Below are 11,634 nucleotides of genomic sequence, written 5' to 3' on the forward strand. Positions count from 1 at the left end.
GGAGTTTGTAAGCCACTTTAAGGCTCTTTATGGTTGGGAAAAGAGGGGTATACATCTCAACATTTCTTCTTCTTAAAAGGAACTCCATGAACGGCCAGCCCAACCAATAGGCAAACCTGCCTAGTGACCCAGAGTGCCAAAATGACAGTGCTGAGTGGAGGTAGTGAAAAGTGGAGTATTAAAACCCCCCAAACATCTTCCTCTTCATCATCAGTTCCCTTGGAGAATGGCCGTTTTGGAAGGTGGACTGTATGATCTTATACTCTACTGAGGTACCTCATCAATGTTCATCCTCCCCAGGTTCCACCTCAAATCTCTAGGAATTTCTGAAGCTGCAGTTGGCAACTCCGCTTCTAATCCAACATACAAAATAGGACCCTCAGTCTTTTTCAGCAGAAATAGAGAAAGGGATCTGATCACTTGAATTCCAGATCTTTTACCAGAGGAGGGCAACCAAAATGGTGAAAGGTCTGGAATCCATGCCCTGCGAGGAGAGATTTAGGGAGCTGGGGATACTTAGTTTGGTGAAGAGAAGGTTAAGAGGTGACAAGCCCAGATTGCATTCATCCAAGAGTTCTTAAAGAGCTCAAGCATGAAATTACTGATGTTTTCACTTTAATATGCAACTTATCCCTGAAATCTGCCTCCATCCCTGAAGACTGGAAGATGGCCAATGTCACACCTTGATCTCAGATTGCAAATGCCTTAGCAGACCAGGTGCTCGGGAGCAGCAGCAGCAGAAAGCCATTGCTTTCACATCCTGCATGTGAGCTCCCAAAGGCACCTGGTGGGCCACTGCGAGTAGCAGAGTGCTGGACTAGATGGACTCTGGTCTGATCCAGGAAGCTAGTTTTTATGTTCTAATGTTCTTATGACATGATAGCCATGTGTAGATATTTGAAGGGATGTCATGCTGGTGAGGGAGCAAACTTGTTTTCTGCTGCTCCAGAGACTAGGATCAGGAGTATTGGGTTCAAGGTGAAGGAAAAGAGATTCCACCTAAACATCCGGGAAAAAAACTTCCTGGCAGTAAGGAATGCACTACCTCAGAGTGTGGTGAAGTCTCATTTGGAGGTTTTTAAAGAGAGGCTGGATGGCCAACTGTCAGGAGTGCTCTTATTGTGTGTCCTTGCATTGCAGGGGATTGGACTTGATGGCCCTTGGAGTCTCTTCCAACTCTACGATTTTATGATTCTATGATTCTTCTCAGCTGCCTTTTGTTTTGTTTCCTCAGATAAAACAGGCCAAGCACTTTTGATCTCTGCTTATCAGGTGAGGTCTCTATCCATGCAGCAGGTTGCTCAGGGTAGGGTTTTATTTTGTTTTTTGTTTCTTCGCTATAAAGAGTTAACTCAAAATCGGCTCTCTCGTGTTTCCCCCCATTGTTCGCCGTTGGGTTTTGGCAACCCTGTACAAAGGAGAAATTGAAGCAGTGATGAATAGAAGGCAGGAGATAATCAAGAACTGACAGCAGACGGTCCACTGAGCAAGCAACCATTGTGCCTTTTGAAAAGTACTCACTCTCTAAATTGGAGATGAAATTGAAGGCCCAGCGATAAATATAAGACAAAAGCCAGTGACAGCGCAAGGAAAATCTTACCACTGTGCTCTTAAAAAGAAAAGGAGAAGTTCCACTCCCAGGTGGGAAGCAGAAGGTGCAAAGATCTTGACCAAATCAACAATGCGCCCCCCCCCCCCAATTATTTTTAATGTCGTGGAAACATTTTGAAATTGACTGTATACAGGTCATTTTCACACATGTTGAATAATTCACTTTCAATGCATTCTGCCACTGGATTTTCTTGTGTGGAATGGCAAAATCCACTTGCAGAAGATCACCAAAGTGGGTTGACAGCAGTTGAAGGTGTACCGTGTTTCCCCGAATATAAGACAGGGTCTTATATTAAATTTTTCTCCCAAAGATGCGCTATGTCTTATTTTCAGGGGATGTCTTATTTTTCCTGTGTTCTGTTCGTCGGGCATGCTTCCAAACAAAAACTTTGCTATGTCTTACTTTCGGGGGATGCCTTATATTTTGCACTTCAGCAAAACCTCTACTATGTCTTATTTTTTTGGAGATGTGGGGAAACAGGGTAGCATTCAGGGCATGTGAAGTGCCTACATGGATGCACATAATGGAACCCGTTGCATCACTCTCTCCTTTGCCTACCTTATAGGGTTGTTGTGAGGAAGAACTATGTACAGAGCCCCAAATTCATTGGAGGAGGGGTGAGATAAAAATTTGATGGAACAGTTGAATTCCATTTTGGGGGCCGAAAATAAGTTCCGACAGGCCTCCTGTGTAGTTTAGATCCCAGCAACAAAAATCGCTTTTCATGAGGGTCAGCATAGAAACATTTCTTTTCAGATGTTCTTTCAGTTCTGTCACCCACGCAGAATTCTCTGGAAAAGTGTGCGACTTCCTGGGTTGACTTTGCCACTGTGTCTTGCGAGTGATTCAATCTGGGATGCCAATCTTTGAGTCAGCAGAAACCACTTTCAAATTGTCAGCCCTTTCAGATTTATTAAAAGCCTGAAGAGCTAATGCTCCATTTTTTTCCTGCAGTGTTTTCTTTTGTAGTTTGTGTGCTCATTATAGACACCCATTTAAACCGAACACTTAAGAATGCAAATTTCCTTTTCAACATGGCACTTGAAATTCTAATGCTGAGCCAGCATATGAGTGCAACCTGCCACCCAGCCTAGTTATTAGACTGATGCGCACAAAGCAAAAGCCCAGGTTTCATCCCATCTTTGTGAAATGTGGTCAAGGAATACAGTCTTGAATGCTGTTCTTAGGAGAGACCAACCTCTCTCTGCCTCCCCAACACATACATGTGCACAAAACGGAATGTTAAGCCACAAGAAATGATTCTGGTGTTGTCGAAGGCTTTCACATCCAGAATTAACTGGCTGTTGTGGGTTTTTCAGAGTGTGTCTATGGTCTGGTAGTTTTAACTTCTAATGTTTCACCCCCATCTACGGCTGGCATCTTCAGAGGAATGTCATGATAAGATACACATCTTACTATGATATGCCTCTGAAGATGTCAGTCATAGATCCAGGCAAAATGTTAGGAGCTAAAACTACCAGACCGTGGCCACAGAGCCTGAAAAACCCACAACAGCCAATGATTTTGATACTAAAATGTGCATAGGTTTTCCTTCTGTGCTACTTTACATCATTCAGAAAGACACATAAGCACATAAAGGCTGATCAAGAGCATTGATGCATATGTTAAGGGTGTGTAACCTTAAATTCTTGTACTGAAAATACATGAAAATTGCTGTTTTGTGTAGCGACCATGATTACTGGAATGGTGAACACAAATCTGGAATTCTCAAGCATTACAAAATTACCCCCAGAAAAATCCATGTTATGTTTGTGTTTGGGTGCTTTCTGTCATCACCAGAAGAAGATGTCTTGTTTTTCTTTGATTCTCCTGATTTCTCAAGCAATGATATTCCCCCTCCTAATTGCCTCCTTGCAAAGGATCAAGAGTGCTCTCAGTTTCAATCACTATGGTGATAAGTACCAGAAAAAGAATTTTAAAGATCCACAGCTGCTGCTCTGAGCCAAATGACATTGTTAGAGGAATGAGAGCCCCCCTCCACGTTCACTAGGAACTCCATGAAGAGTAGTAGTAAACAATTAAGGTTCCAGAACAGTGAATACTCAATGTGAAGACATGTAGGAGAGCTAAGAGCTATCTACAACTCCTTGTCGGAAAGGGGTGATAAAAATGTAACAGGTTGTTGGTCTAACAGAGGAGGAAGTGGGGACATCCTCGCTTGGTTTCCAGCCACAGCAGAGTAAGATCTGGCTGAGTTTGTTCTCCTCTACTCACAGGTGTCTTTGGTCTGGGTGCTCCTAGAACCATGAGACCTTGGGCACAAGACCAAGGGCTCTTGCCCTTTTGGCTCTTAGTCCAAAGGTCATAGCCCAGAGCTGGGCTGAAGATTGGCTATCAGAGAGAAAGCGTTTCTGGCACTCAGAAACCTTTCCCCAGACAAATGCCCAGGTGAACAGGCCGGTCTTTGCCAGATACTGAAACTCCAAGAGAATAGGTGCCTGGCAGGCCTCAGGTGGGAGGGAATTCCAAAGTGCAGGGGCTACTGCTGAGAATGCCCTGTGCCCTTTTGACCTCCAAAGAAGAAGAAGGGTTAGATTTATATCCCCCCTTTCTCTCCTGTAAGGAGACTCACGGGGCTTACAATCTCCTTTCCCTTCCACTGCCCCCCCACAACAAACACCCTGTGAGCTGGGTGGGGCTGAGAGACCTCCATAGAGCTGCGACTAGCCCAAGGTCACCCAACTGGCATGTGTTGGAATGTACAGGTTAATCTGAATTCCCCAGATAAGCCTCCACAGCTCAAGTGGCAGAGCGGGGAATCAAACCCGGTTTCTCCAGATTAGAGTACACCTGCTCTTAACCACTACACCATGCTGGCTCAGGAAGGGAATCTTTCCTGGTACCTGGGATCCTGTGCCTCGAGATGCTCAGGGCTAAAGAGGAAGCCATACAGTGCGCTCCTTTGCTGATCTATATCTTCTCCACACGTGCAAAAAACCCCACTCTGTATTGATTAGTCTAAATCTATCATGACTTGTACGTTGCAAAATGTTTTCCATCACAGCCGAAGGATTTATGATCGTTTATGAGCTCGCCTTAATCCGGCACGATGATTTTATGCAATGCAGGTTATTCTTTCTACCTTGTGGCATGCTGAGGAATTATGGAAAACAAGCTCAGAGAGACTTTTGCTGAAGCTCTCATTCAATATATCTGCTGTTCAAATCCTCTGCCTGCAATTATTACACGTTGTGGATACAAATCTCCCTCTCTTGTACTTTGGAATTAAATAATGGAAGGAGACAATGTTAACTAGAGGGAATGATAAGAAACCACAACCCCGGCTCAATGCAGGTACTTCTATCTCATTCATGAAAAATTACCTGCTTCATTAGACAGGAACTTTGGATGAAAGGTCAATGCGTTTTTCTTAAAAAGGCACACTTGCCCAAAATATATGGATGGGATTTTTTCCCCCCTTCCCTGAAAGCCTGGAGCACAGACTGTTAGCAAAGTCCATTTAAATTAATATGGCTGCCAGAAGCAAGACAGTCAGAGGGAAAAAAAAACGAGTATGAGAAATGCAACCAGCTTCAAAGTTTGTTGCAGAAGAGAAGGAATAAGATGATGACATCATCTTTCCGCAACACCCATTTGGTTGTTTTCAAGCCGTATGCTGCTAATGAATACTGCTTGAGGATATTGTTCCTTTGCCCGGCATCTTGCTGAGCTGGTAAATGCAGTACCACCCTCTGGCCATCTACCGTGATGTCGCTGCAGAGCAGACAGCTGAATATCAGCTCTCTCATCCACAAAGCAGAAAAATATGGACCTTGCTGTTAAAGGAGTGGTAGACTGTGGCTCACAATTGCCACTTTTTCAATGCGTCCCAGCAGCTGTGAGAGCCTTTGATGGCAGACTGATTCCAAAAACCTTGTATGGTGCCCCAATCTGGCTAAATCACAATCTAAAGCCTCTTGAGTCTATACAATCTAGCTTTTTTCGCAAACTACTTGGAATTTCGAACACCGTGTCATATCTCTCTTTATGTTCGGAATTAGGTCTAAATCTTCTCGAAACACGTATATGGCTCTCCTCGCTTCGATACTGGCTGCACCTCCATTTTCGATCAGAGCTGGACAGCCTAACAAAGCGAATGCTTTCGGATTCCTATCTCTCCACTTGGAGTCTTCTGATCAAGAAAAAAATTAATTTGTTAGGCTTTTGCTTTGAATTTCTTCATGAAGCATGGACGAAGCGCAAATGAAGTCGACTTCTGTAAGCTAAAGGCTGCCCGGCGAAAACCAACTGCTTTCTACTCAGCACATGGAAGACATTTTACCAGAGGGCTCCTGCCTTCCCCCCCTTCGGTAAAGGGCTACCAAGGTATTTCACCACAATGGCATATCTTACATGCATTACCTCCGGCGATACCTTAGCAATATAGCCTGACTTCAGGCGATCCTACCCTCAACCTTCAGTCCTGGTATTCAGATTTCTCCAGATCCCAGCACCAACAGAGCATTAACGTCTAACTTTCTGAAAAAGCCAATATTGAAGACAATCCGGTATCATCCTCCTAGATTGCGAACTATATGCTTCATCTAGAAGACAATATATAGACCCATACACTGAGAACTATGCCTACTCATCAGACAAGGTCAAATCTTTCTATCTGCTTTGTGATCAGTCTCCTCAGAGATCCCTAGACGTTGCCAAATTCCTGGCGCTGGCACAACAGACTCGCCACAGATTTTAGTTTATTTATTTATTTATTTATTTATTGTTTTAACTGCTGGAAATGTCTTTTACTTATTTTATTTACTTATTTTAACTTGATTCTCCTCAACCTCTCTGTTGTATTTTAAACTCAGGCCAATAAAAAGTTGATTATGATGGATTGCCACTTTTGCAGTTACCACCAGCCAAAAGAGTCATGCTTACTTGCTTCCATCTTGGGCATGAGGCCTGCCTCTCATAAACAATCTGGAACAATCACAGCTTACCCATGCTTGCTGGGTGGCTGTTTGGAGGTGATGACCACCTGCGTACCCAAGGGATCACTAGCCAAAGGCTTTGGCCACTTTCTTGAAACATGGTAAAGGAGCCACATTGGGCAAAAGTGCTCAGAAGAGCCACAGGTGGCTCTCGAGACACCGAGTATCACTGTGTTAGAGTCTCTTGGTAAGGAGTTCATGTGCTTTGCAGCTAACTATGGTGTGCATTCTCTTCTTGCAACTGCATGTTGTGATGTTTGGTTGCCAGGTCCCACCTGGCCACCCCCGGGGAATGGGAGGTAGGTTTGCAATTTGGGGATGGAGCCTACCCTTGTTTTGCCATGATGGGATGCAGCAGGAGGTAGTGGTGGCTTTCGGGCTCCATGCTGGACTTTTTATCAGTGTCCCATAATCACTAAGCCCCCTTCGCTTTGTGTAATGCAGAATAATGCGGCTTTCCAGTCCGCTTTTCACGGTTGTTCTGCAAGTGGATTTTGCTATTCAACACAATAAAATCTAGCTTTGCAAATTGAATTGAAAGTGGATTGAAAGTGCGGTATTCTCAAGGTGACCTTATCCCGCTTTTGGCGGGACAGACACTCTTTTGAGCAATTTGTCCCGCGTCCCGTGGGTTTTTTAAATTCTCCCGATTTTTTTGGAAGACTGCCGCGCACTTCGCAGCCTGGGGCGCTCACCAAGCCCTGTCACAGGGGTGGGAAGCTGGGGAGCGCGCCAGAAGGCAGTCTGGCAACCACCTCCGCTATGCTTGACTTTGCAGGAGCGCTTGCAAGCGCTTCCTGGTTTCCCGCCTGTCACAGGGGAGCACCCCAAAAGGCAGTGCACTCCTGTGGCTGCATGTGTGCGGGCACATCCCACGTTAAAAAGGTGAAAATCTGGTCACCTTAATTATTCTGCACGTGCGGATGGGGCCTTACACCACCCCTCCCACTGCGGTGGTGTCTAATGTAGGTTGCTGTTTCGCTCCATGTTCTTTAAGTAGTTCCATGTCTGTGTCATAGAACATGTATCATGCATTCCATTCCTAACATCCCACCTTCCACGTTCTGGATGCAGCACAGGGGTGTCCAACTCTGGTGCCCCAGATGTTTATGGACTACGATTCCCACCAGCCCCTGCCAGCATGGCCAATTGGCCAACTGATCTAGGCCAACTGATCTAGAAGAACAACATCGTACTCCATTTCCTGACTGTCATCTGGTGCGGGGGTGGGTGGGGCTGATGATCCCCTCTCTGTTCTCCTGGCTTCTAGTCTGTAAACAACATTTAATAACGTTATTTAGTCATTTAAGAAAATAACTCTGTTGCCAGCACGCAGCCCTTTTCCTACTCATCATTTCAGAGCTCTGTTTAGACAGGCGCACACAACGGGCGTTTCAATATGTACGCCGATACAAAAGATCACATCACCAATTGCTGGGAATCAGTTTAGATTTCTGCAAGTCTGATTGAAGAGGTCTATCACTGTCAGCTAAATGTTGCCAGTGCCATAATTTGCATTTAAATATCTTTTATACTGAGTTGCATTGGAGTGGGGAAATGTAGAGTTCTTCCACTGAGCCTTTGTTCTGCAACTCCTCTGGAAAAAAGAATTAGCAGTGAAATGATTTTTCCACCGGACGGCAATACCCCCGTAACGTAAACCCACAATATCCCACCCCTGATTTCTAATTCCGTTAATTGCCCCAACCTAAAGAGTCCATTATTCTCGAGAACATGCATGTATATAATAAACAACATGATTCGGGGAGCAGCGGATTTCGTTTTGGCAAAGCAGCGATAGGAAGATCAAATGAGCTAGCTGGCATTAAAATGATTTAGATACGTTTGTCATCGGCAGCTGCTATGTTAATCTCATTTATGCAGTTGTCAGCTGATGAGCCAGCTTAGTGGGGGGAAAAAATCATTATTAGATCCCCATTGTGATAAATGTTATTTATTACTGTCAAATGGTATTAATGTTTGATTCAAAGATGGGAAGCAGGCACGGCGGACATAGGGTTCATCCATTCATGGCCAACGGTAACAAAAGGGAGTCGATGAATCCCAGCCAAACAAACTTCATTTCTGCTGTAAGAAAGAATAATGGGTTTAATTTGCATATGTTTTAAAAGGGTAATGAAGTAATATGATGTTTATCTTAGTTGAAGAGTGGTAATTTTTGCTGGCAAGAGGCCAGCAAACGTTCATGCTATTGTGCAGTATTTACTGTTCACTTGGTGCGGAAGGACTGCTAGTCCACAGCAGCAGGTGCATAAATGGGACCCAAATAATTTATTCATTAGGACCAAAAAAAAAAGCAATCTATCTCTCCCCTCCCCCTCCATTTCCTCTCTACTAATTTTGGGGTTTGGGGCAACCATGTCTTTGAACGCTTCTGCATTCCACGGCCTGCCCTCGCATTCCTGCTGCAGGCCTCGCCAATTTAACGGCACACCAAATCCGACCCATCACTCAAAAGTAACTTTCTTTTTTTTAAAAAAATGCTTTTTAAGAAATGCTACAATTTTTATTTTGTGTTCTTTTCCTTGTCAAAAGGCAGAAGGGTACAGAGCGATCAAACTGGCAGGCATGGAGCTGTTCCCGTACGGTTGCTAGGTGCTAAGTAGTCACAGGTTTTTTAGAAACATTTCAGCAATCTGCAGCTGGGATTCTAAGTTGTTGTGAAAAGCTGCGTGTGGCTATGAGTGAGATGAGAAGAAGAGTTCAGATTTATATCCCACCTTCTTTCTCTTGTGGGTAGTCTCAAAGCAGCTTACAAACTCTTCCCACCGCAAGCACCTTGTGAGGGAGGTGGGGCTGAGAGAGTTCAGAGAGAACTGACTGGCCCAAGGTCACCCAGCAGGCTTCAGGGAGGGAGCAGCAGCGGCGTAGTGGTTAAGAGCAGGTGCATTCTAATCTGGAGGAACCGGGTTTGATTCCCCGCTCTGCCGCTTGAGCTGTGGAGGCTTATCTGGGGAATTCAGATTAGCCTGTGCACTCCCACACACGCCAGCTGGGGGACCTTGGGCCAGGCTGACCAGATGTCCCACTTTTGGCGGGACAGTCTCGCCTTCAAACAATTTGTCCCGCGTCCCGCGGGTTATTGAAATTGTCCCGATTTTTGGGAGGCTGCAGCATTGCCTTCTGGGGCACAAGGCAGTGCGGCAGCCTCCCGCGCGCGGTCGCAGGAGCATGGCCTTCTGGGGCTTGCCGTTTCCCGCCCTGTGACAGGGCGGGAACCAGCAAGCCCCAGAAGGCAGTGTGCTCCTGTGGCCACGCACGCACTTGTGCGCGCGGCCACCTACCCCCGTCTCGGTTCAGAAAGGTGACCATCTGGTCACCTTACCTTGGGCTAGTCACAGTTCTTCTGAGCTCTCTCAACCCCACCCACCTCACAGGGGGGTTGTTGTGAGGGGGGAAGGGCAAGGAGATTGTAAGCCCCTTTGAGTCTCCTACAGGAGAGAAAGGGGGGATATAAATCCAAACTCTTCTTCCTCTTCTTCTCTTCTTTATGTGGAAAACTGAGGAAACAAATTCAGTTCACCAGATTAGAGTCCACCACTCATGTGGAGGAGCAGGGAATCAAACCCAATTTTCCAGATTAGAGTCTACTGCTCTTAACCACTACACTACACTGGCTCTTGACAAGCATCTGGAGTCTGGGGCTGGGTCAAGGTGGAATGGGGCAGAAATGAGGAAGCCAAATAGAATGGACCATGACAAAACTCCTGGTGAGGGGACAGGAAGACTTACTGGCAGCAAGGGATTGACATCACTCCTGGCATGTCCAGGAAGTGATATCATGGCATTGCTGGTGATGCAGGACGCTCCAATATTTGGGCAAAAACTCTATGGCCAACACTTTTTTACTGTAGAATTTTTGCCCAGATACCAAAATGCCCTCCATTGGCAGCGACAGGGTGACATCATTTCCATGGTGTGGCAGAAGTCATGTTGCTGCAACGCCACCCTAGCCCGCACCTCCCCTGCATTTGATATATCTTCCTGTCGACCAGCTTATCAGTAGCAGGAGAGGAAGCAAGGCTGTTCGACAGTGGAATGCACTGCCTCAGGTGGCAGACTCTAATCTGATGAACTAGATGTGGAGTCTCCTTTGGAGGTTTTGAAAGAGAGGCTGGATAGCCATCTGTCGGCAGTGCTTTGATTGTGTATTCTTGCATGGCAGGGAGTTGGACTCAATGGCCTTTAAGGGCTCTTCCAACTCTTATGGTGGTGTCAAACTCGCGGCCCTCCAGATGTTATGGACTACAGTTCCCATCATCCTCTGCCAGCATCATGCTAGCAGGGGATGATGGGAACTGTAGTCCATAACATCTGGAGGGCCGCGCATTTGACACCTGTCTATTTTACTGTGTTCATAGATCAGGCCTCAGTCTACGTTTGGTCCAAAACTGCCTTCCTCCCTGCCTTTAATTTATACCCCACCTTTCTACATTTAAAGAAGCGCCCAATGCAGAATACATTCAAACATCAGCTTGTTGCAGTTAAGTAGGACTGGAACTCATCAGCCTCTGGATTGGAAACCTTGGAAGCAATTTTCTGTGCTCCACCTTTCGTTCCGTGATGGACGGAAGGTGAAGGTGTGAACGAAATTAATAACAACCGCATCAGACACTGACACCAAACCTAGGAAGCAACTTACCACTCATAAAAGGAATTCATTGCAGCACCAATCTTGACTCGAAAACCTTAAAGAGCAGTGGTCCAAAACAAAGCTCATTCCACATCAAAGGCCTTCCACAATTTCACTTTTCTTTTGAAGGCCAGAAGAGAAAAAGGTCCAGAAGAGTTTCGATTGGCAACCTGGGGGCAATGATAGAGCAGACCCTGATTCCAGTGCCCACCACTTTCATCTCGGAGGACACGGGTTCATCAAAAGAGACACAATAAGCTACACACACTTCTTTCTTTCGTATGGCCAAAATATCTGTATTTCAACTTCCCTGCTTCGTTCCCATGCTGAAATAACCACAACATTCTATTTCTGGACTGAGCCTGTCTTCTCTGTTGAAAGTATAGATACTCTAATTACAATTATGTGTA

General features: G+C 45.5%; 1 long non-coding RNA gene across 1 annotated transcript; it reads right to left on the minus strand.

Moving 5' to 3' along the window:
• Window positions 1-8,508: 8,508 nt before the first annotated feature.
• LOC125443364 lies at window positions 8,509-11,329 on the minus strand. Its single transcript, XR_007246110.1, has 2 exons — window positions 11,234-11,329; window positions 8,509-8,658 (listed from the first exon to the last, which is right to left on the minus strand). It is a non-coding gene; the product is annotated as an uncharacterized LOC125443364 (long non-coding RNA).
• Between the last annotated feature and the right edge of the window lie 305 nt (window positions 11,330-11,634).

This window comes from Sphaerodactylus townsendi, linkage group LG14 (genome assembly GCF_021028975.2).
Source record: "Sphaerodactylus townsendi isolate TG3544 linkage group LG14, MPM_Stown_v2.3, whole genome shotgun sequence".
In the NCBI taxonomy this organism is placed as follows: domain Eukaryota; kingdom Metazoa; phylum Chordata; class Lepidosauria; order Squamata; family Sphaerodactylidae; genus Sphaerodactylus; species Sphaerodactylus townsendi.